Source organism: Gracilinanus agilis, chromosome 5 (assembly GCF_016433145.1).
Source record: "Gracilinanus agilis isolate LMUSP501 chromosome 5, AgileGrace, whole genome shotgun sequence".
Lineage (NCBI taxonomy): Eukaryota > Metazoa > Chordata > Mammalia > Didelphimorphia > Didelphidae > Gracilinanus > Gracilinanus agilis.
Genome location: NC_058134.1, coordinates 222,589,664 through 222,611,895, shown reverse-complemented (window position 1 = coordinate 222,611,895; position 22,232 = coordinate 222,589,664).

Genomic DNA, 22,232 nt, shown 5'->3' with positions numbered 1-22,232 from the left:
CCAGGACACACAGGACCAGGAGGAGTCAGCCAATCAGTCAATAATTGCTAATATCATTCCTATTGTCCAGATGAAAAAACTGAGGCAGGCAGAGGGTTAATGACTTACCTGAGGTCATACTGCTAGGTAGGATTTGAACTCAGGTCCTCCTCACCCCAAGTTTTACATTCTACCCATTATCTCACCTAGCTCCCTCTGTCTTCTTCCTTCTGGTGCTGTCATTCATCTGAAATTATGGAAACCCCTGCTCTGGCTACTGAGGTGTAAGACGGTTGCTGTCCTTTGCATTGTGCCCTTCCTCCCCTTTCCATTTTTCTTCTTGATCTTTGTGTCTAAAGTTAGACCATACACCTTCCCTTGTATAAGTGAAAACTCTTGGAATAAAGAGTTATTGCTCTTAGGATCAAAGGCCGCCCTGACTCTTTTGAAGACTTTGAAATGCCTGCTTCCTGGCACTCGACTAGGATGGTCACTCTAGCTGCTTGTGGGGGAACTTCTTGAGTAGCCTATGTGGGAGCCAAAGTCTGACGTTCCCAGGAAAAGTTTGGGGTGAAGGCATGAACCAAAGAGACTGAGAGAGAAATCTCCTGGCTTGGACCCAGGCTGTATGAGCCCAGAGCCCTGGTGATCAGTCATGGGGCATTTTGTACCTACGTTATCAGATTTCACCTCCTGGGTAACCTTGTGATGGATTCAGAGTACATGCAAGAGAAGTTGCCTTGGCAGCTCGGCAGCGAGCTGTGGAAAGGAGCAGCTTGGTGACCCTCCCAGGAGAGATGCTGGACCCACGGGGCAGCTGTGGAAGGACAGGGTGGGAAAAGCAAGGACATCAAAGTGCCCTCGTCAGACTGGAGGCATGAGCTGCCTCTGCCATGTGAGTTCTCTACGTGCGTATGTACCTCTTTATCCACAAGTCTAATTTGGGGTCACTGATGCTGTGTACATTTGTGGGAGAACGTGCCTCAAGTTGGTGGGGGTAATTTTTATGGCTCTACGTAAATGCTAGTTACCAGTATTATCATTATTGTTGTTGTTATTATTTAGTGTCCTAAATGGCGAGGAAAGTTGAGAGAATTGAGGAGATTAGGACAGCAAGTGATTAATTATGGGAATTGAGTGAACCACGCTGACTCCATTCTTGTGAATCCATTCTGGAGCCAGCTTAGTTCCCTTTCTATTCAATTATGGGTCCAGGCCAAATTCTGTCTTGTGAGAAAAGTTTATTCAATTATGGGAATTGGGAGAAAACCTTATTGTATTGTTTGTTTGAACCCAGCCCTACATGGCCGGGAAACTGGGCCACTTGTACCCTCTGTTTAGAGACCCTTAACCAAGGACCTAGGCTATGCTGGTCAAAAACCCAGTCAGATCCGAAGACTGTTGCAAGGAGTGTCTCATAATTGCACATCTCAACCCATCCATATATCTTATTTGAAAACTGGTCCCATATGGATCAACTGGTTATTGTTTCCTTGTTCCTTTGAATATTCACAGACACTTGGGGGGACTGGGATGCTTTTTTTCTGATTTTAGGGAATTATCCAGGTTTACTCTCCTCTCCCAATTTGGAAAGTTCCTCATCTTTCATCCAATTAGAAATAAAATTACCCAATATTGCATTGTTTCCTTTTAATTAAGTGGCCTTATTTGATTTATTATTTTTAACATATAAAAGTCTGTCTCCACATTGTACACAATAATATTTATTATTATTATATTGTAATAATATAATATATTATTATTATATTGTACACAAGCAATATTTAACAATGATTATCTGTGAAAACTTGGCTATTCTCAGCAGTGCAATGGTCTGGGACAATCCTGAAAGAAGACAGGGAATGTCCTCCACCTCCAGAGAAAGAACTGTTGGGGACATCTTTTCACATCAGTATATTTCTGGTTTTATTTTGGGGTCTTGGTTATGCATGACTTTGCGTTCAGCAATGACCAATATGGAAGTGGGTTTTGCATGACAATAAAAATTTTTTAAGTCTGTCTCCATTTCCAGATAAAGAAGTAAAAACTATCAATAATCACATGAAAAGGTGTTCTAAATCCTTCCTGATTAGAGAAATGCAAATCAAAACAACTCTGAGGTATCACATCACACCTAACAGAGTGGCCAATATGATGGTAAAGGATAATAATAAATGTTGGAGGGGATGTGGCAAAATTGGGCCACTAATACTCTGGTGGTAGAGTCACAAATTGATCCAACCATTCTGGAAGGTAATTTGGAATTATACTCAAAGGGTTTTAAAAGACTATCTGCCCTTTGATCCAGCCGTACCACTACTAGGTTTGTACCCCCCAAAGAGATAATTAAAAAAGGGTTGTACAAAAATATTCATAGCTGCACTCTTTTTTGGTGGCAAAAAATTGGAAAATGAAGGGTGTCCCTAGACTAGGGAATGACTGAACAAGTTGCGGTATCTGATAGTAATAAAATACTATTGTGTTGTAAGGAATGATGAACTGGAAGATTTCTATGTGAACTGGAAGAACCTCCATGAACTGATGCAGAGTGAAATGAGCAGAACCAGGAGAACATTGTACACAGAAAGTGTAACACTGTGGAACTATCCAATGTAATGGACTTTGCTACTAGTAGCAATGCAATGATCTGGGACAATCCAGAGGGACTTAGGAGAAAGAACACTATCCACATCCAGAGAAAGAACTGTGGGAAGAGAAATACAGAAGAAAAACATGTGACATCACTTGTTTATATGGGTGTATGATTCAGGGTTTAGGCTTTAAAAGATGGCTCTATTGCAAAAATGAATAATATGGAAATAGGTATCAAGTGATAACATTTCTACAACCCAGTGGAATTGCTTGTTGGCTCTGGGAGGAGGGAGGGAAAGAAAATAAATCGTGGAAACGTGGAAAAATATAAAAAAAATTTTTTTTAAGTTTATCTCCTTCTGTATTTAGGGTCCAGCCTTAATCTGAGGAAGGAGCCTGGTCCTGATTTGTTGGGCAATTGGCTTGCATTGCTTAATTAATTGGTATGCTCAGATTGAACCTTTGCTTCTTCAGTTATTTCACCTTTCACCCACCACAATGGGAAATGGGTTATTATTATTATTGCTATTATTAGTGCCCTAATGGCAAATGAACATTACAGACAATAAAGGTTAAAAGAGTTTGAAGAAGAGAGACAGAGAGAAAGGGAGAGAGGACAAGATACGAGACATTATTATTCTGGCATAAATTATAGATTATTACTTAGAGAAGGCAATCTATTTACAAGACTGTCATGGACCAAAAAACACAGTGATGGATTTCAGTCACGATAATTCATTCCCAATATATTGAACTGGCCATTCTGCTCCGCACTCCACCCTACTTGTAAAAGAAAGGTATGTGAATGAGTCAGTACGCAGGTTCTCTTGGCCCCTCGCTATAATCAGAATCAAAGAACTGTTAGTTCCAAAAGAGATTTCAGAATATATAGGACCATTTCCCCCCAAAAGAATATAAACTCACGGAGAGTAGAGCCTTACTTCTTTTATTCCCAATACCTAATACCTGGCAGCTAGGTGGCCCAGTGGATACAGCCTTGGGCCTGGAGTCAGGAAGACCAAATTACAATCTAGCCTCAGATACTTTACTAACTGCATTACCTTGGGCCAGTCACTTAACCCTGTTGGCCTAAGGAAACGGCCACCCATTCCAGTATCCTGCCAAGAAAACCCTAAATGGAGTCACAAAGAATTAGAGAAGATTGAAACGACAACACTTAGAACTTTGTAGCACATAATAAATACTTATTGATTGGAGCTGTAAGGGATTAATCTAATCAAACTCCCTCATTTTACAGATAAGAAGGCTGAGGCCCACAGGGGTTAAGGATTGGGCTAAGGTTCATCAAGACAATACCAATAAGTGACTAATCCAGGAGACTGAGCCCAGGTCTTCTGATTTCAGATGCTGTGCTCTTCATTGCCTCTGAGGTTTTTGAAGGTTTTAGAACCTTTTGAGGTTTTCAATAAGATGGACATATCTCTCTCTCTATCTGACTACATCAATCTATATTTATATCCACCATATACAGGGAGACCCCAAATAGGTTCCAAGACCTACTACGGGAGGCCGAAACCATGGATATACTTGAATACCTGATGACCATCTGTGTGTTTGTACAGAAAAACTGGCTGCCAGGGCAGACCACTGTAGAGGGACTGGCAGCACTTCCCAGGCAGACCTCCAGGACTTTGGGTTGAAACCACAGAGAGGGGGACCCCACTGTACATGTGTATACATTCACACAGAAAGAGATATATGTGATTTATGTATGTTTATCTCTCTCTCTCTTTCCCCACTCCCTTCTCTCTCTCCTTCCTTTCTCTCTCCCTCCCCTCTCCTCTCCTCTTCATTTCTCTTCTTTCCTCTCCTCTCCTCCCCTCCCCTCTCCTCCCTTTCTCCCTCCCTCTCTCTCTCTCCCTCCCTCCCTCTGTCCCAGTCTCTGTCTCTGTCTGTTTGTCTGTCTGTCTCTACACACACACACACACACACACACACACACACACACACACACACACAGTGAAATCTCAAAATCCCTAAATCTAGATCTTAGTAGCTGAACCAAGTCTATAACTCAGGTTTCTGAATGTAGTCTGGTTCATTTCCATAAGACTCCTCATTGGTAGAGAAGATGATTCCTTGACTCTGTCCTTATGAATAATCATTATCTCCACCAATTAGGGGAGACTTATACAAATACACCTTGCTTGTGTAAGAGAGGAATATATATATATATATATTTAAGTTGTGGTCGCCAGGAATCAATCAGATTCAGATTGATTCCATAATTAAAAATAGATCCAAGTCAGGATGGCTTTTATGGTAGTTTATTTACAATTAGGAAGGTTGAAGGTAGGGGGGAAGAGAGAGAGAGAGAGAGAGAGAGAGAGAGAGAGAGAGACAGAGAGAGAGAGAGACAGAGAGAGAGACAGAGAGAGAGACAGAGACAGAGAGACAGAGACAGAGAGACAGAGAGACAGAGAGAGACAGAGACAGAGAGACAGAGAGAGAGACAGAGAGAGAGAGACAGAGAGAGACAGAGAGAGAGAGAGAGAGAGAGAGACAGAGAGAGAGAGAGAGAGAGAGAGAAGCTCTGGCTGGACCAGAGGTCCGGCCTGGAGGAGGATTTAGAGGTTAATTAAACAAGGCTACTAGCCGAGGGCCTTTAACAATTAGAGAGGCAAAGAAGCCTCCTTGAGGGTAGAGATTCTAGAACGCCAAGAGAGGCAACTGGAAGTCAGCCTGACTCACCCACGTGACAATCAGAGGGAAGCCGCCTGAGGTCTCACCAGAGATCCTCCTACACCAAGTTCAAAGCGCCAATGCCTCCCAGGAAGTTACCAGCATATTTGAAGGACAGCATCCTGTACCCACCTCTAATTCAAGTGGACAAATGGCAGCCTCAACACTGTTTGGGCTGCCCAAAGGGCTGTCCCTTGTTCTTGATTTGTTACTTATTGTCAGGTGTCTCCCCTCCCCACTAAGGGAGGTGGGATGACATGATCTCTGGTGGCTAGAGTCTAACTATGAATGGGGGTGAGCTAATTCCACTTACACACTTGAACGTTGGGTTACACTCAATCTAAGTCCAATGTGCTTCCCATCATGCTATCCCATGGTAGAGGGGAGGACAGACCAAATGGCCAGCTGAGACATCCAAGACTGCTTTCCCAAGAATAGATACAGCTGATAGTTATAATAATAGCTAACAGCAAACATTCATATCATGCTTACTATGTGCTAAACTCTACAAATATCTCCTTTTATCCTTATAAAAATCTTGGGAGGTAGGTGCTATCATTATCACCATTTTATGGATGAGGAAACTAAGGCAAAGAAAGGTTAAGTGACTTACCCAGGGCCACACAGCTAGGAAATAGGTAAGACTGAATTTGAACTCAGGTCCTTGCGATTATGCCCAGTGCTCTATCCACTATGCCACCTAGCTGCCCCATAATGAGTAAATGAAGAAACCAGCATGTGTTTGCTGAAATCTCTCTTATTTAATAGACTTAAAAAAATTCAATTTAGAGCACTTTAACAACAAGGACCAGATTACAAAAGTCAGAATCATTCTTCACTGGAGGTCTAGGGGGAAACCAAAGGAATGGATTGCATGCAGCCATCTGCAAGAGGTTGGTCCAGCATGCAAAGGCAACTTAACCGCTTTGCAGAGGAGACCTAGAACAGATGGCAGAGATGTCCTTCAGTGGGAGCAATTAAGAGCAATCAGGGCTCATCAAGTAATGGGGAGGTATTAAAAATGTAATTACACCTGATTCCCTGCAGAGCCCTTCAGATGAGGTGGGGAAGGCTAGAGGAGGACCAGAAGGAGAGCCTGGGGCCTCTTGTGGCTGAGGGAAAAGATGAGTGAAGAATTGTTGGGAAAACATAGCTGTGACAGGGATGAAGGTGACAGGTTGTACTTAGAAGCTTGGTTTGTGGGAGCAGCTGGGTAGCTCAGGGGCTGGAGAGCCAAGCCCAGAGGCTTGGGTTCCAATCTGGCCTCAGACACTTCCCAGTTGAGTGACCCTGGGCAAGTCACTTAACCTCTCTTGCCCAACCCTTACTGCTCTTCTGCCTTGGAACCGACACACAAATTGAGAGGGTGTCCATCAGTTGGGGAATGGCTGAACAAATTGTGGTACACATTGGAAACGGAATACTTTTGTGTTATAAGAAGTGATAAGAAGCAATACACAGTATTGATTCTAAGATGGAGGTTAAGGGTTTAAAAAAAAAGAAGTTTGGTTTGCAGGTGACAGTATCTCAGCCAGAATATTTGCTGCCTACGGGCAGACTTTTTTAGAAGCAAGATCGCTCGGGTAACGCAGAGTTAATCAAACCAAACAGATCAAACCCAGTTGTCCTATTGCTGGAGTTCTTAAACTGGAGTCCCCGGACAGATCGGGGAACTTGAAGGGGGGAAAACGCCATCTTTATTTTCACCAACCTTTGCTTTCCTTCATAATCTTATCATTTTGTTTATTTGAAAACACGACTTCTTTGAGTAGAAGGGCTCTTCTGCTACTTTCTTTGTACCCCTATTGCTTGGCACAGAGTAGGTGCTTAATAAATGGTGTTTGTTTTTCTTTAAAAATAACCCTTCCGAGAAACACAGAGGAAAAACAACTGCTTGAACACATGGGCTGTTGGGGATATTATGGGGACGAAGACACTAAACGATAACTCTAGTCCAACTATCAATGATATGGGATTAGGTCTTGATCAGTGATACGTGTAAAACCCAGTGGAATTGTGGGTCGGCTAAGGGGGGATTGGGGGGCTTGGGGATGAGAGAAAGAACATGAAATATGTAACTAGGAGAAAATATTCAAAATAAACATAAAAAATAATCCTTCCCTTTTCTCTTAGAATCAATACTTCAAGGCAGAAGAGCAGTGAGAGTTAGGCAATGAGGGGTTAAGTGACTTGCCCAGGGACACAGAGCTGGGAAGTGTCTGAGGTCAAATTTGAACCCAGGACCTAGCTCTCAATCCACTAAGCTACCCAGCTGCCCCCTCTCTGCCTTTATTGAAAAGAAAAGAAAGCAAAATTAAGCAAAACAAATCCCCAGTGCTATGGGCTTTGTCCAAAGTCCTGCCTCCTGCTGCTCCCTGAGTCCACGTCTCTCTGCTGGAGGTGGCTCTCCTGCTCCTTCCCTGGCCCTCTGGCGTCGTGGCTGGTCAGTGCAGTGACCCCTGTTCTTCCAGCTCTCTCCAGTGTCCTGGTGGTCATTATGCACATGACACAGATGGTTCTCCTGGTGCTGAGGTTCCCGGGCTTTCTCTGCAGTGATCTCTATCAGTATTTCTTGGGGCGCGATGGGACGCCCCCTCCCTTGTTCAGTCCCTCTCTAGCAGCCCCTCCTTTTCTAGTCCTCTGCCCCCCTGACGAGCGGGGCTAGACGTAGAAGTGCGTCCTAGAAGGGGGGACGGCCCAAGGAGGGAGGAAGCGGAATTCCCCAGAGGCCCACGGGGGGCTCCAGGGAGCTGGAAATAGGACCATCACGGATGGGGAATGCTCTCAGTCACCCATCGTGCTCCACCCCTGGCCACCCATTGTTCCAGCCTCATTTTGGACCCCAGGCTAAGAAGGCTGCTTGGAATCCCTCCAGGGGGTGGCGGGTCCTGCTGATGCAGGCCAGAATCTGAAGCCAAAAGATCCTGGAGGATTTGCAGTTTGGCTGGCTGGGGCCACCGGAGATAAAACAGGCTGAGTAAGGCAGTGGGGGCTCCCTCCTGGCGGTGCTCCCCTCCCCCGGGGGCCCCTTCGGTCTTAGGAGATAAGCACGGCTGAGCTCTGGAAGCCCCTGGAGGAGAGCCCTCCTAAGCCATCAGTGGGAAACGCCTGGGTGACTCAGGCTTCCCTCCCTCCATGCTGGTGGTACTGACTCACGCCTGCTGGCAGCCTCTGCCAGGCACCAGGATACACTGAAAGCTGTCGCCCACCTCCCCTGTCTACACTGATGCCCCAGCAGGGTAGAGCCAGAGCGCCCTAACAGGAGACTTTGGACGAGTGAATTAACTCCCCTGGGCCTCAGTTTCCTCATCTGTAACAAGTGGGGTGAGGGGGTTGGACCAGATGACCTTGAAAACCCCTTCTAGCTCCAGAACTGTGACCTTAGGCAAATCACTTAATCTCCTGGGACTCCATTTTCTCATCTGTAAAACTGGGGGAAAGAGGGGCAGCTAGGCGGCTCCATAGATTGAGAGGCAGACCCCAAAGACAGGAGGTCCTGGGTTCAAATCTGTCCTCAAACATTTCCCAGCTGGGTGACCCTGGGCAAGTCACTTAATCCCCTTTGCCTATCCCGGACTGCTTTTCTGCCTTGGAGCCAATACACAGGATTGATTCTAAGATGGAAAGTGAGGGTTATTAATAATAAATAAATGAAGTGCTTTACAGTGCTAGAACCTCATTATGTGACCTTTGGCAAGTCACCCAACATCGTTGGCTCTCCCTTTCCTCCTCTGAAAAACAGAAGGGGGAGCCTGTTCGTGTGAGCTTGGACAAGTCCTGACTTCTCTGGGACTCATTTACAAAACAGATATTAGTATGGTTGTTGTTTATTAAATGAGGTAGAAGTAGGCAGGGAGGCCTCCCCCGGCTCCTGACCCGGGATCCCCAGCCAAAGGGACGGACACAGTGGCAGGCACATATGTGCTTAGGCGCACATTAGAGATAATATACATGGGCTGGATATTAGTTATAGTGTTTCTGTGCCCATATAACACAACAGCCATGTTTCATTCATTCATTCATCCTTTTAGGCTGAGCGATCACAGGCAGGCTTTGCACCAAAAAAAAAAAAAGTATTAAAAAGGCCTCGTGGCACTTAAACATTGCACTGGCAATGAATGATCCAAGGCCTTTCCGCACAGACATACAGCTCCATACAGTTCCAGCTGTTTAGCCCTTGGGGGTAATTGAAGGATCTCTCACCCAGGATGCAGAAGCACCGAGAAGAAAGGTAGATTCTTGGTGACATCCTGGTGAGGTTTTTCTAACCTGGAGGGCTGAAGCCAACTGACTGGCTCTGGGATAATGAAAACCTTGGTGTGCAGCGCTAGAAAATTTAGAGGGTGCAGATAAAAATTTCTTACATTTGTATCTTACATTAAAAAATATTTTTATTTTATTTATTTTTAATTAATCAATTAATTAATTTAATTAATATTTTTGTCTTTAAATTTTCTTTAAAAAAAAGCATACCTTATGTTCTGTCTTACTATCAACTCTAAGACAAAAGAGCAAGGGCTAGGCAAATAGGGTTAAGTGACTTGCCCAGGATCACACTGCTAGAAAGTGTCTGAGGCTAGATTTGAATTACCAGAGAAACTCAGGGCTTTGAGAAGCCTCACAGAAGCCACTGGCGTAATCCCACTTGTCCCTGAATCAAAATCCCCTCCGTCCCCCGCCCCAGAAGTGATTTTCCATCCTTTGCTCGAATCCCTCCAGTGAGAAGGAGCTCACTACCTCCCAGAGAAGCCTGCTGCCGCTTAGTACCTCCGCGGGCTGGAGCACATCACTCCCTGGACCTCAGTTTTGAACAGCTCAAGCCGTTTGGAAGCTTTTCCCTAAACCAGGCCCAGGCTCACCCCTGCCAGGCGTTTGTCCTGTGTTTTATTATGGCAACAGAGGAGCCCATCTCAGCTAAGAAAAGGAGGAGCATGGGAGAGAGGAGGCAAATAAATGCCTTTTCTGAAGGGAAAATGTCTCTAGCTTCTCCCCCCATCCCTTCCTTTCTCCCTCCCTGTCCAGAAGGCCAGTCGCCACCCAGCCAAGAGGACTAGGGTCTGGGGACCTTATCATGGGCCCAGAGGAGCACATCCATCTTTGTCTGAATTCTATTTTGGGGTCACAGACACACCGGCGAAATGAAGATGCCTTCTGAGGCCCAGGAAACAACCTGCCAAAGGGGGAGAAAAAGGGGAGGAGGTCAGAGGAGACCCAGGATCCCCAAGTAGACAGAGACTCAGCTTCTTTTTTATCAACCCTCATCAGCTTTGGGATCCTGCCGTGTGTGTGTGTGTGTGTGTGTGTGTGTGTGTGTGTGTGTGTGTGTGTGAGAGAGAGAGAGAGAGACAGACAGACAGACAGACAGACAGACAGACAGACAGATAGACAGACAGACAGATAGACAGACAGACTGAGGAAGAGAGAGGGAGGAGGAGGGAGGGGGAGAGAAGAAGAAGGGGAAGGGGGAAAAAGAAGGGGATGGGGAGGAAGGAAGGAGAGACAGAGACACAGAGAGACAAAGGGGGAGAGAGAGAGAGAGACGCACACAGAGTGTATGAGAGTGTGTGTGTGTGTGTATGTGTGTGTGTGTGTGAGAGAGAGAGAGACAGAGACACAGAGAGAGAGAGAGAGAGAGAGAGAGAGAGACAGACAGACAGACAGACAGACAGACAGACAGAGAGAGAGAGAGACAGAGACAGAGACAGAGACAGAGAGACAGAGAGAGAGACAGAGAGAGAGAGAGTCAGGGCAGGGAGAAATACAAGCTGTGGAGAGGGAGGCAGTGTAGAGCAATAGAAAGAGCCCTGAACTTAAGGTCAGGAAAATCTGGGTTCCAATGTGGCCTCCGACACTACCTGGTGTGTGACCCTGGATAAGTCACAAACCTCTTAAAATCTTAGATTCCTTTCATATAAAGTGAGGGAGATGGGGGGGGGGGCTTGGGGCTTTCAAGGGAACTTCTAGCTCTAGAATTAGGAGCCCATGGGAGGGAGAGACGAGGCATCTATCCTCTGTGGATATGTCATGGGATTGGGGGGAAAGCACTGAATTTGGAAGCAGTTCACTCAGGTTCTAGGCCACTAGCTGGGTGACAATGGGCAAGCTGTTACACACTCTGAACCTCAGTTTCCTTATCTATAAGATGGGGACAACACCTGTGTCACAGGGTTGGTGTGATTCCAGCTGGATAATGTATGTCAAGTGCAATAGAATATTGTTATTATTTTCAAAATGGCAACATGTCTATCTCCTCTCAAGAGTGTCGCAAGAACCAAATTAGATTGTAGGATCAGAGAGTTTGAGTTGCAGAGAGACCTTAGAGGACATTCATTTTACAGATAAGGAAAGAGAGGCTTAGAAAAATGAAATGACTTGCCCAGGGACGTCCGGTCGTGGATCTAGAGGCGGCAGAGAAGAGTGGCTAGAGAGCCAGCCTCGAAGGCAAGCGCTTCCTCTGACTTCCTAACTGTGTGACCCTGAACCTTCCAGCTAAGAGCCTCGGCAATGGCAGAGGGAAATCCCTGGCCTGGGAGCTTCCTACACCGTTGGAATCCATATTAGGCGATGGGCACTGAAGGAGAGCAAAGGGCAGTGAGACGCTTCCTCTGCCTTCAAGGAACTTCCATTCTAGTAGGAGAGAGTTTGGCTGTTGTTCAGTCATTCTGAGTTGTGTCCAACCCTTCATGAACCCTTTTGGGGTTTTCCTGGCAGAGATTCTAGAGCAGTTGGCCATTTCCTTCTTCAGTTCATTTTACAGATGAGGAAACTGAGGCCATCAGGGTCACACAGCTAGTAAGTATTTGTGGCCAAATTTGAACTCATGAACTAGTCTTCCTGATTCCTGGCTGAGTGCTCTAAGTAGGAGAGATAAATCAAGTATATGAATAATCATTAATGACTTGGGGGGTAGGGAAGGGAGGAGGAAATATCCTTTCTTTTTTTTTTTAAACCCTTCCTTTCCATCTTGGAATTAATATTGTGTATTGGTTCCAAGGCAGAAGAGCAGGTAAGGGCTAGGCAGTGGGGGTTAAGGGACTTGCCCAGGGTCACACAGCTAGAAGTGTCTGAGGTCAGATTGGAACTCAGGACGTCCCGTCTCTAGGTTTGTCTCTGAGCAACTTAGCTGCCCCTCCATAGAGGAAGCATTCTTAACCCAAGAATAGTCTTCTAGTCATAGAAAATAAAATGGGCAATTTTAATTGCAAAAAATTGGAAAGTGTTTTGCTGAAGCAAAAAATGATAGCGAATATTAAATACAGCAAACAAGAGAGGCATTAATAATAATAATAATAATAATAATAACTAATAGTTATATAATGTTCACGATTTACCAGGCCCTGTACCAAGCGCCTTACTTTTTATCGCTCATTTAATCCTCAAAACATCTCTGGGAGGCAGGTGCTATTATTATTTCCATTTTACAGATGAGGAAACTGAGGCTAAGAAACTTGTCCAGGGTCCCATACCTAATAAGTGTCTGAGTCTGGATTTGAACTCAAGTCCTCCTGACCCCTGGCCCAGATGATAGCAAAAACAATACTGTGTAAACATATGCTACATGAATAATATGCCAATATAAAATATATTCATACGATGATAATACTATATGAAAAAAGAAAGAATTTCTGGCATAAGTATCAAAGAAGGCTTCCTGGAGGAAGTGGTGCATGAACAGGGTCTTGAAGGATTTCAGCAGGTGTAGGCAGGCAGTGGGGAAGGCATTCTGTGCACAGGGAAGAGCCAGCCTAGGCAAAGGTCCAAAGGTGGGAAAATCCTGGACCTGGGGATGGAATTCAGTTTGCGTGGAGCTTCCATTGTGGAAGGAGAAGAGCATCAGCCACGGGTGCAGAGGTGAGTGGGAGCCTCCAGGAGGCAGAGGTAAGGGCTCTGCCTCCTGGAAGCGCAGGAGCGAGGTGGGTGGCTGAGAAGGCTGAGCCTGGGCACAGTGCCAGTGGCTTATACTTGTTTCTTGACTTCTTTCTGCCAGAGTCAGAGCTGAGCAATGGGGACGGCTTCTTGGCTCACCAGAAAGTCCCGATTTACAGAGGCTTCAAAGGCTTTTGAGGTGGAAGGGATTGTAGAGAGCAGCTTGCCTCAGTCTAGAGGGGGAAGCCATTGGGACGACCAAGAGAAGGAACCTGTCCCCGGGTCACAGGGCCAAGTAACAGAGCAAGAGCCCAACCTCAGGCCCTTCCAAGCCAGGCTCATGCCTCTTTCCTTAAGAAATGCACGTGCAACAGCACAGCATTTCCAGCCATCTCCTCACCGGTGGTCTTGACAAATGGCCCCTCTGGCCAGAGACTGAAGCTTTTCAGCCCTGGAAAGCCCATCAAAAAGGGGGCCCCTAAATGCTTAAAAATAAATAAATAAATAAAATTATATTTTAAAAAGGAGAGAACACAAATCATGTAACCATGGAAAAACAGGTTTAAAAAAATAAATAAAATTATAATTTTAAAAAGTGGGCTCCTGGGGGCAGCTGGGTAGCTCAGTGGATTGAGAGCCAGGCCTAGAGATGGGAGGTCCTAGGTTCAAATCTGGCCTCAGACATGTCCTAGCTGTGTGACCCTGGGCAAGTTACTTGACCCCCACTGCCTACCCTTACCACTCTTCTGCCTAGGAGCCAATACGCAGTATTGATTCCAAGACGGAAGGTGAGGGTTTAAAAAACAAACACATAAATAAATAATAAAAGTGGGCTCCTCCCTGACCTTCAGGGCACCTCGGTGGCACAGTGGATGGAGTGCCAGCCTGAATCCAGGAAGGCTCATTTTCCTGAGTTCAAATTTGACCTCAGACACCTACTTGCTGTGTGACTCTGGACAAGTCACGCAACTGTTTGCCTCAGTTTCCTCACCTGTCAAATGATCTAGAGAAAGAAATGTCAAACCACTCCAGCACCTTTGCCAAGAAAACCCCAAATGGGGTCATGAAGGATCTAAGACTACTGAAAAATGATCAACAACAAAACCCTTTCCTTCCTGGTGAGCGCATGCTTCACTCTGTCTGGGTGCCCCATGACACAGTTCCTGGAATCTTCACCATCTTCTCACCCTGCTCTACCTGGCACACTCCCCCCTCTTCATCCCATTTTTCATTTGGGGAAGGGACCATATCAGTGATTCTTCCGGTATTGTGAACTCTTGGCTTCCTTTGCAGATTGGCACCTTCTCTCTACCTTAAGGTCTTAAGAGGATGTTGCCTATTGGTGGAACCACATTAAAAAGCAATTGGGCTCTAAAAGATTATTTGCCCTTTGATCCAGCTATATCACTGCTGGGTTTACACTCCAAAGAGATAATAAGGGAAAAGACTCGTACAAAAATATTTATAGCCACGATCTTTGTAGTGGCAAAAAATTGGAAAATGAGGGTATGCCCTTCAATTGGGGAATGGCTGAACAAATTGTGGTATATGCGGGTGATGGAATACTATTGTGCTCAAAGGAATAATGAACTGGAGGAATTCCATGTGAACTGGAACGACCCCTAGGAATTGATGCAGAGTGAAAGAAGCAGAGCTAGAAGAACATTATACACAGACACTGTGGCACAATCCAATGTAATGGACTTCTCTACTAGCAGCAATGCAATGATCCAGGACAATTCTGAGGGACTTATTAGAAAGATACTATCCACACCCAGAGGAAGAACTGTGGGAGCAGAAACAGAGAAGAAAAACAACTGCTTGATCACATGGGTTGATGGGGATATGATTGGGGATGTAGACTCTAAACGATCACCCTAGTGCAAATATCAGTAATATGGAAATAAGTCTTGATGAATAACACATGTAAAACCCAATGGAATTGTGCATTGACTATGAGGGTGGGATGGGGGTAGGGGAGGTAAAGAATGTGAATCCTGTAACCATGGGAAAATGTTCTAAATTAATTAATTAAATGAAAATAAAATAAAAAGCAATTGGGTATGGGGCAGCAAGGTAGCATAGTAGATAGAGTGCCAGGCCTGGAGACAGGAGGATATGGGTTTAAATCTGGCCTCAGATACTTCCCAGCTGTGTGACCTTGGGTAAGTCACTTAATCCCACTAGCCTAGCCCTTGCACTTGAGCCTGGAGTCCAGGTAGGCACTAAAGATGGACAGTGGGCTGAGCCCCAGATGGAGAGGAGGAGGAGAATGGATGCTGTGCTTGGGAAGCTGGGCCATGCTCTTAGTCATACTGAGCAGCTCTCTCCAGAGACCAGAGGTGATCTTCTTAGCTGGCATTCTCCCCATGAGTGATATTCTATTGCCATGAATCAGGGAACATTATGATCTCAGAAATAATGATGATAATAATAATGAGGATAATGGAAGGGATGAGTCAAAGATGACTCCCAAGGCTCGAGCTCGAGTGCCTGGTTACCGTTGGCAGAAACAGGGACAGCAAGAAAAAAGAGGCAGCTTGGGAGGGATGCTTTCGGTCTTTGCAAGACTGAGATTGGGAAATGACAGTGAGACCTCCGGCTAGAGTTGTACCAAAGGCGTTTATAGATAGATGCCTGTTCTTTTAGATGAGAGGTCTTGGATCCATCCTTCAACTATTCTCTCTTTCCTTTGAAATCCCAAAACCTTTATTCTTTTTTTTTTTTCTTTTTTTGAATTTGGAAAATCTCATTTAATTAATTAATTTGGAATATTTTTCCATGATTACAAGATTCACATTCTTTACCTCCCCTCCCCTGACCCCCTTCATAGCTGACATGCAATTCCACTGGGTTTTACATGTGTCATTGATCAAGACCTATTTCCATGTTATTAATATTTGCACTAGGGTGATCGTTTAGAGTCTACATCCCTAATCATGTCTGCATCGAACCATGGGATCAAGCAGTTGTTTTTCTTCTCTGTTTCTGCTCCCACAGTTCTTCCTCTGGGTATGGATAGTATCTTTCTCATAAGTCCCTCAGAATTGTCCTGGATCATTGCATTGTTGCTAGTAGAGAAGTCCATTACAGCGGATCGTGCCACAGTGTATCAGTCTCTGTGTATGAGGTCTCCTGGTTCTGCTCCTTTCACTCTGCATCAGTTCCTGGAGGTTGTTCCAGTTCACATGGAATTCCTCCAGTTCATTATTCCTTTCAGCACAATAGTATTCCATCACCAACAGATGCCACAGTTTGTTCAGCCATTCCCCAGTTTAAGGGCATCCCCTCATTTTCTAATTTTTTGCCACCACAGAAAGTGTGACTATAAATATTTTTGTACATGTCTTTTTCCTTATGATTTCTTTGGGGTATAAACCCAGCAATGGTATGGCTGGATCAAGGGGCAGACAGCCTTTTAAAGCCCTTTGAGCATAGCTCCAAATTGCCATCCAGAACGGTTGGATCAATTCACAACTCCACCAGCAATGAATTAATGTCCCAATTTTGCCACATCCCCTCCAACATTCATCACTCTCCTCTGCTGTCATTTTAGCCAACCTGCTAGGTCTGAGGTGGTCCCTCAGAGTTGTTTTCATTTGCATTTCTCTAATTATTAGAGATTTAGAAAATGTTTTCATGTGCTTATTGATAATTTTAATTTCTTTATCTGAAAATTGCCTATTCATGTCCCTTGCCCATTTATCAATTGGGGAATTAAAGCCTTTATTCTTGAGTGCTGTACACTTCCCACTCAATACACTAGAACAATAATAGTTAGTATTTATAGGCTGCTTTAAAGTGTGCAAAATGCATTGCAGCCAATGAACTAATAATTCAAACCCCTCATCTTCACAATCCCCTAATAAGGTAGGAACTATTATTATTCCTACTTGACCAAAGAGGAAACTGAGGCTGAGAGAGGTTAACAGGGTCACAAAGCTAGGAAGTGGCTGTGTTAGGATTTGAACTCAGGCCTTCCTGACTCCAAGCCCAACATCCTATTCATTGATGTAAGTATCTCTTCCAGAGATACAGATCATAGCCTATGTATGTGTATCCAGCCATCCAGTGGAGCTCCTGTCCACGGTCTTCCCATAACTCCTTTAATGGCAAATGATCTGACATGCTGGAATATGCCATAGAAAAAGATATAGACATGATGCAATGATTAGAGTGCAGGGCCTGGAGTTAGGGAAACCCGAGTCCAAATTTGGCCTTGGATATTTGCTGTGTGGCCATAGGCAAGTCACTCAAACTGTTTGCCTCAGTTTCCCCAACTCTAAAATGAAGATAATAATAATGACTTTGTGAGTATCAAACGAGATAATATTCTAAAAGCGCCTGGCACATAATTGGTAATATGTAAATGCTTATTCTGTTCCCCTTCTCTTTCCTCTCCCTGCCTTTTCAGCCTTGTTTTGCATTAGTCCTTTCTGAATTCTCTATATTCTAGCCAAATTGATGCCCTAGCTTGGCATTCTGACACCTTCCTTTGGGCATACACAATAGTTGTCTCCTTTGTCTGGAATGCAGTTCCTTTCCCTGGAAGCTGTCCCTGATCCCTTTGGTTATTCATACTCTCTCCTTCCTGAAATCATCTGGATTTTACTTATTTGCATTGCCCTGGGTTCCCCGGCTCCTGGCTGTAACACTCTTCTAGAACCAGGAGGCTCAAACTGATGCAGTTCCTCAGTTTATTATTTTGTTGATGTCTTTGAACTTGACTTTGGAAGCTTCTGGGACACTCAGAGAACAGTGTCTGCCCTCCATCTTGTGCCATGTGGCAGGAAGTGCCATCGGCAAGACTGATTTCTGGTCCATGTCCTCTGAGATCTTGTTGAGGTGCAGCAGCAGGACGACGGCATTCAGAACTGATGGGATGCTTGCTGCAGGTCTCATTCTGATTCTTGCTTGGATAGAGGAGGAAGAGGAAGATGGAGAAACAGACATTTGACTCATCTTTCCAACCCCTGGCAAAGGAGCCAGGACGCTTTTCACCCTTGCATTGCAATGTATGCCCTGTGTCCAGTCATAAACAAAGAAAACCCAACAAATCTTTGTCATGTATAAGATCAGTGCTAACTCTGGGAGAGATACGGGAAGATAAGGGAGATAAAAAGCCCCCCCCCCCTTCAGTGCAGGCTGAGGTTCTGGGATGGGAGAGGAGACCAATGATATAATTTATGGATCCTATCCCCAGACTTAACTGTGCTTGACATGCTAGTGGCACGTAGGGGGAGCATTCTATTCCCACTAGACTGTAAACTCACTGAGGGCAGAAACAACTTCATCTTGTCTTTACATCGCTAGTGCCTACTATGGTGCCTTTCGGCTAGTAGGCACTTCATAGAGATTGGTGTTTTTAGAGAATTTTGGTCACAGTGGGAAACACAAATTCTCCTCCTCGCATCCTTCTAACTTTCTAGATTTGACTTTCTCTCCTTTGTTCCGATAGGCAGCTAGGCGGTGCAGTGGATAGAGTGTTGGGCCTAAAGTCATCTTCCTAAGTTCAAATTCAGACTCAGACACTAACTATGTGACCCTGGTCAAGTCACTTAACCCAGTTTGCCTCAGTTTCCTCATTGGTCAAATGAGCTAGAGAAGGAAATGGCAAACCACTAGAGTATCTTTGCCAAGAAAATCCAAATGGGGTCATGCAGAGTGGGACCCAACTGAAGAACAACTGAAGTAGAAAAACTTTAATCTAAATGTTCGAGATCACATCTTACATCTTGGGCTGGAAGGGTCTTCACTTGAGAAGGTTCTAGGATCAGGGACGGCCTCAAAACTAGAAGGAATCTCAGAGGTCCTTGAGTCTAATGCTCTATTTTACAGATAAGGAAATCGAGGCCAGGGAGGTCAGAATAACCTAGATCTAGAAGAGAATTCAGAGTCATATCTTATACTCTCTTTTTACATATGAGGGAAGTGGGACTTTGGAAAGGGAACTTACACATATAGTAAAAGTTAGAGGCAGGATTTGAACCCAGTTCTTCTGACTTGAGAGCTCTTTCATACTCTCAGTGTATTTGGAAGAGCCAAATACTGATCTTCTGTGAATTCTTGTCCAGTCACAAAAGCATGACTACTGCAAACATGGTATGAAAATTCCCACATCTGTGGCAGACATGTGGTCCATTTTCTGTTTCCACCATCTAGACACCAAACGTAATTCTAGCTAAGCAAATCAAACAGAAGACCTTGCCCAGAGAGGGCCATATGGTTAGGATATGTCAGAGGCAGGATTTGAACTCAGGTCTCTCTGTCTCCAAGTCCAGCATTCTATCCATTACACCACCTAGCTTCCTAGAACAAAGGTATCAGGAAATCAGAAGTGCTCTAACGTAAAAGCCTGATTTATTACATTAAGTGTACATAGCCCAGACTTCCTGAATAATTGCTTCGGCCTTCCCTTTAGGTTGTTTGTGAAGATCTCCTCTGCATCTGACCTTGAAATGTCCCCTATTGGAGAGATCTTGCCCAGCACAGAAGGAGTTCCTGTAGGGAACACATGCTCATCCGAGATGAAAGTGCCCAAATATTTGAAGAAAGATGCTATAAAGATTCAGCTGTCCTTTACTTCACCCTAGAAACTTCCCGGCTAGAAGAATCACTATTGGAGAAAAAAAAGAAAAGCAAACCCCTCCTTTTTCCTTTCTTCTGCTGCTTCTGTTGGTGTGGACTCGAGGATGCAGTCCCTGGGGGCGAAGAGAGAAGAGAGGGGAGATGGACAATGTCAGGGATGGTGAGGCTGCTCGCCCCTACCAAAGTGAAAAAAGGAGTCAGAGCAATGAAGTTCAATGCTGGTAAGGCTGAGGAGAAACAGGTATACTCGTTCATTGCTTGGGAAATTTCAAAAGAGGAGAATCTTTTTGAATGAATTAATGAGTGAAAAAAATTTTTCTTAAGCATCTGCCTTGTAGATTGAGCATTGAGAATAAAAAGAAAGACAGTCAGTCCCTGCCCTCAAGAAGTTGCATTCCAATAACGGTTTGGTCTTGGAAATCTCAGGGATGATGATGAATGGACTCAAAACATGACTGATTTGTATTTTCAGGAATGGTAGTATAAATTTCATTATCGAGGCAGCAATTATTGAGGTGTAATGGAGTCAAGGGGACCTTGGTCCTAACTGAACCACTTCCTAGCTATGTGACCTTGGACAAGTAATTTTACCTCTATAAAATGCCTCAGTTTCCCAATTTGTAAAATGGAGATAATAGTAGAATCTCTCTCCTAGGGTTGTAGTGAGGATCAAATGAGATCGTATTTATAAAGCACTTAGCACAGTACCTGGAACATGATAACTATTATTATTATTATTACTATTATTATTCTCAGAGCTAATGGTAGAAAAATTGACACAGAGAGGCAAGGGAACCTAGAAGTCTGGCTGGGGAGCAGCTCTCCTGCTAGAAGGGTGATGGGTTTGGGACAGACTGTTTAAGGGGATGTCTCTACTTGGCTTCCCAGGTGCTTCCTCTCTCTCCAATGGCAGATCATGTCTGTCTTAGGAATCATCAGTGCCAGCAGACCAAGTTTCTGGAGTTTTCCAGCATTAGGTCTCCTTCTGAGAAGGATCCAGGTTTCCCTCTCTCCATTCCACTTGGGCGAAGGTCATGGCCACATCTCTAATGCCATTTACTTCTGGGCATCACCCAGCACAGGTTTAAAAAATAAGAATAAACTGTAGCCTTGGACTCTCTCCTCCTGGATACTCTCTTCTCTTCTGGATCCCTTCTTCTCTCATGACACTGACATCTCCTGCTTCTTCTCCTACCTGTCTGACTTCTGTCCTCCTCGGTTTCCTTTGCTAATTCATCATCCATGTCACACTCACAAAAACCCTCTTCCCTTTTCCCTCTCTGTTCTCTCTTAGTGATTATTCTCATTAAATCCCATCAGTTCCCATGGCTTCCGTTATTGACCTTACACAGATGGCGCCCAGATGGACAGCTCCCGCCCTAACCCTGACCTCCAATCCTATAGCACAGGCTGTCCCTTGGACATTTCAAGCTGATGCTCCCACAGGCATCCCAAACTCAAACTCATGATCTTTCCCTCTTCTTTATCATTTTAATTTTTCCCATGGTTCCATGATTCTTGTTGGCTCCCTCCCCTCTTCTCTCCTCTCTCCCAGAGTGGACAAGCGATTCCTCTGGGTTATACATACATTTCTCTTTGGAACTTTGCCATCGCCTTTGAGGATGCAACCAGCCTTCTGGTCCCCCACAGGCTCAGCCCGCCTTTCGCTCTCTCCTCACTCTCCTGCCCACATCCTTTTCGGTCACTTGCTAAATCTTGTCATTTTCCCCAATGTCTCTCCTGTAGTTTTCCTTCTCTCCACTGCTATAGCTCGCAGCCTAATTCAGTTGTTCTTCATCTTCTCCTATCTGGATGCTTACAATCAACAATTTCTTTTTTTTTTCTAAACCCTTTCCTTCCAATTTAGAATCAATACTGCCCATTGGCTCCAAGGCAGGATAGTGGTAAGGGCTGGACAATGGGGATTAAGTGACTTGTCCAGGGTCACACAGCTGGGAAGTATCTGAGGCCAGATTTGACCTCCTGTCTCCAGGCCTGTTTCTTTATCCACGGAGCTACCTAGCTGCCCAAAATAGTTCTTAATTTTGATGGTATGTACCCTCTGGCAGTGAGTATGATGATACCTATGAACTCTTTTCTCAGGAAAATGTTTATAAATAAAGGAAATGCTAAATTTCAGTTAAAGGTTAGTAAAAATGAAGACCTCTTGAAATCTATCCATAGGCCCATTCAGGTCGGCGGGCAAGGAAGTATCTGAGGCTGGATTTGAACTCAAGTCTTCCTTACTCCGGGCCCAGCGCTGTACACTGTGGTGCCACCCGGCTTCCCCCAGAGTACCACGGAATGATCGTCTCGGTTCTGGGTGCCGTGCCTCATGGCAGCTTATAGTCTACCCCCAGCACCCGAGTTCCTCGCAGAGTGAGGGCCCGCCGGCACAGAATACTCCCCCGACTCCCACACTCTTGGTTAGTTCTGACCTTTCTTTTTAACACCCCTTTCAACTCTTTGTTTTAAAGGACGGCTCATTGGGAAGGAACTGATAG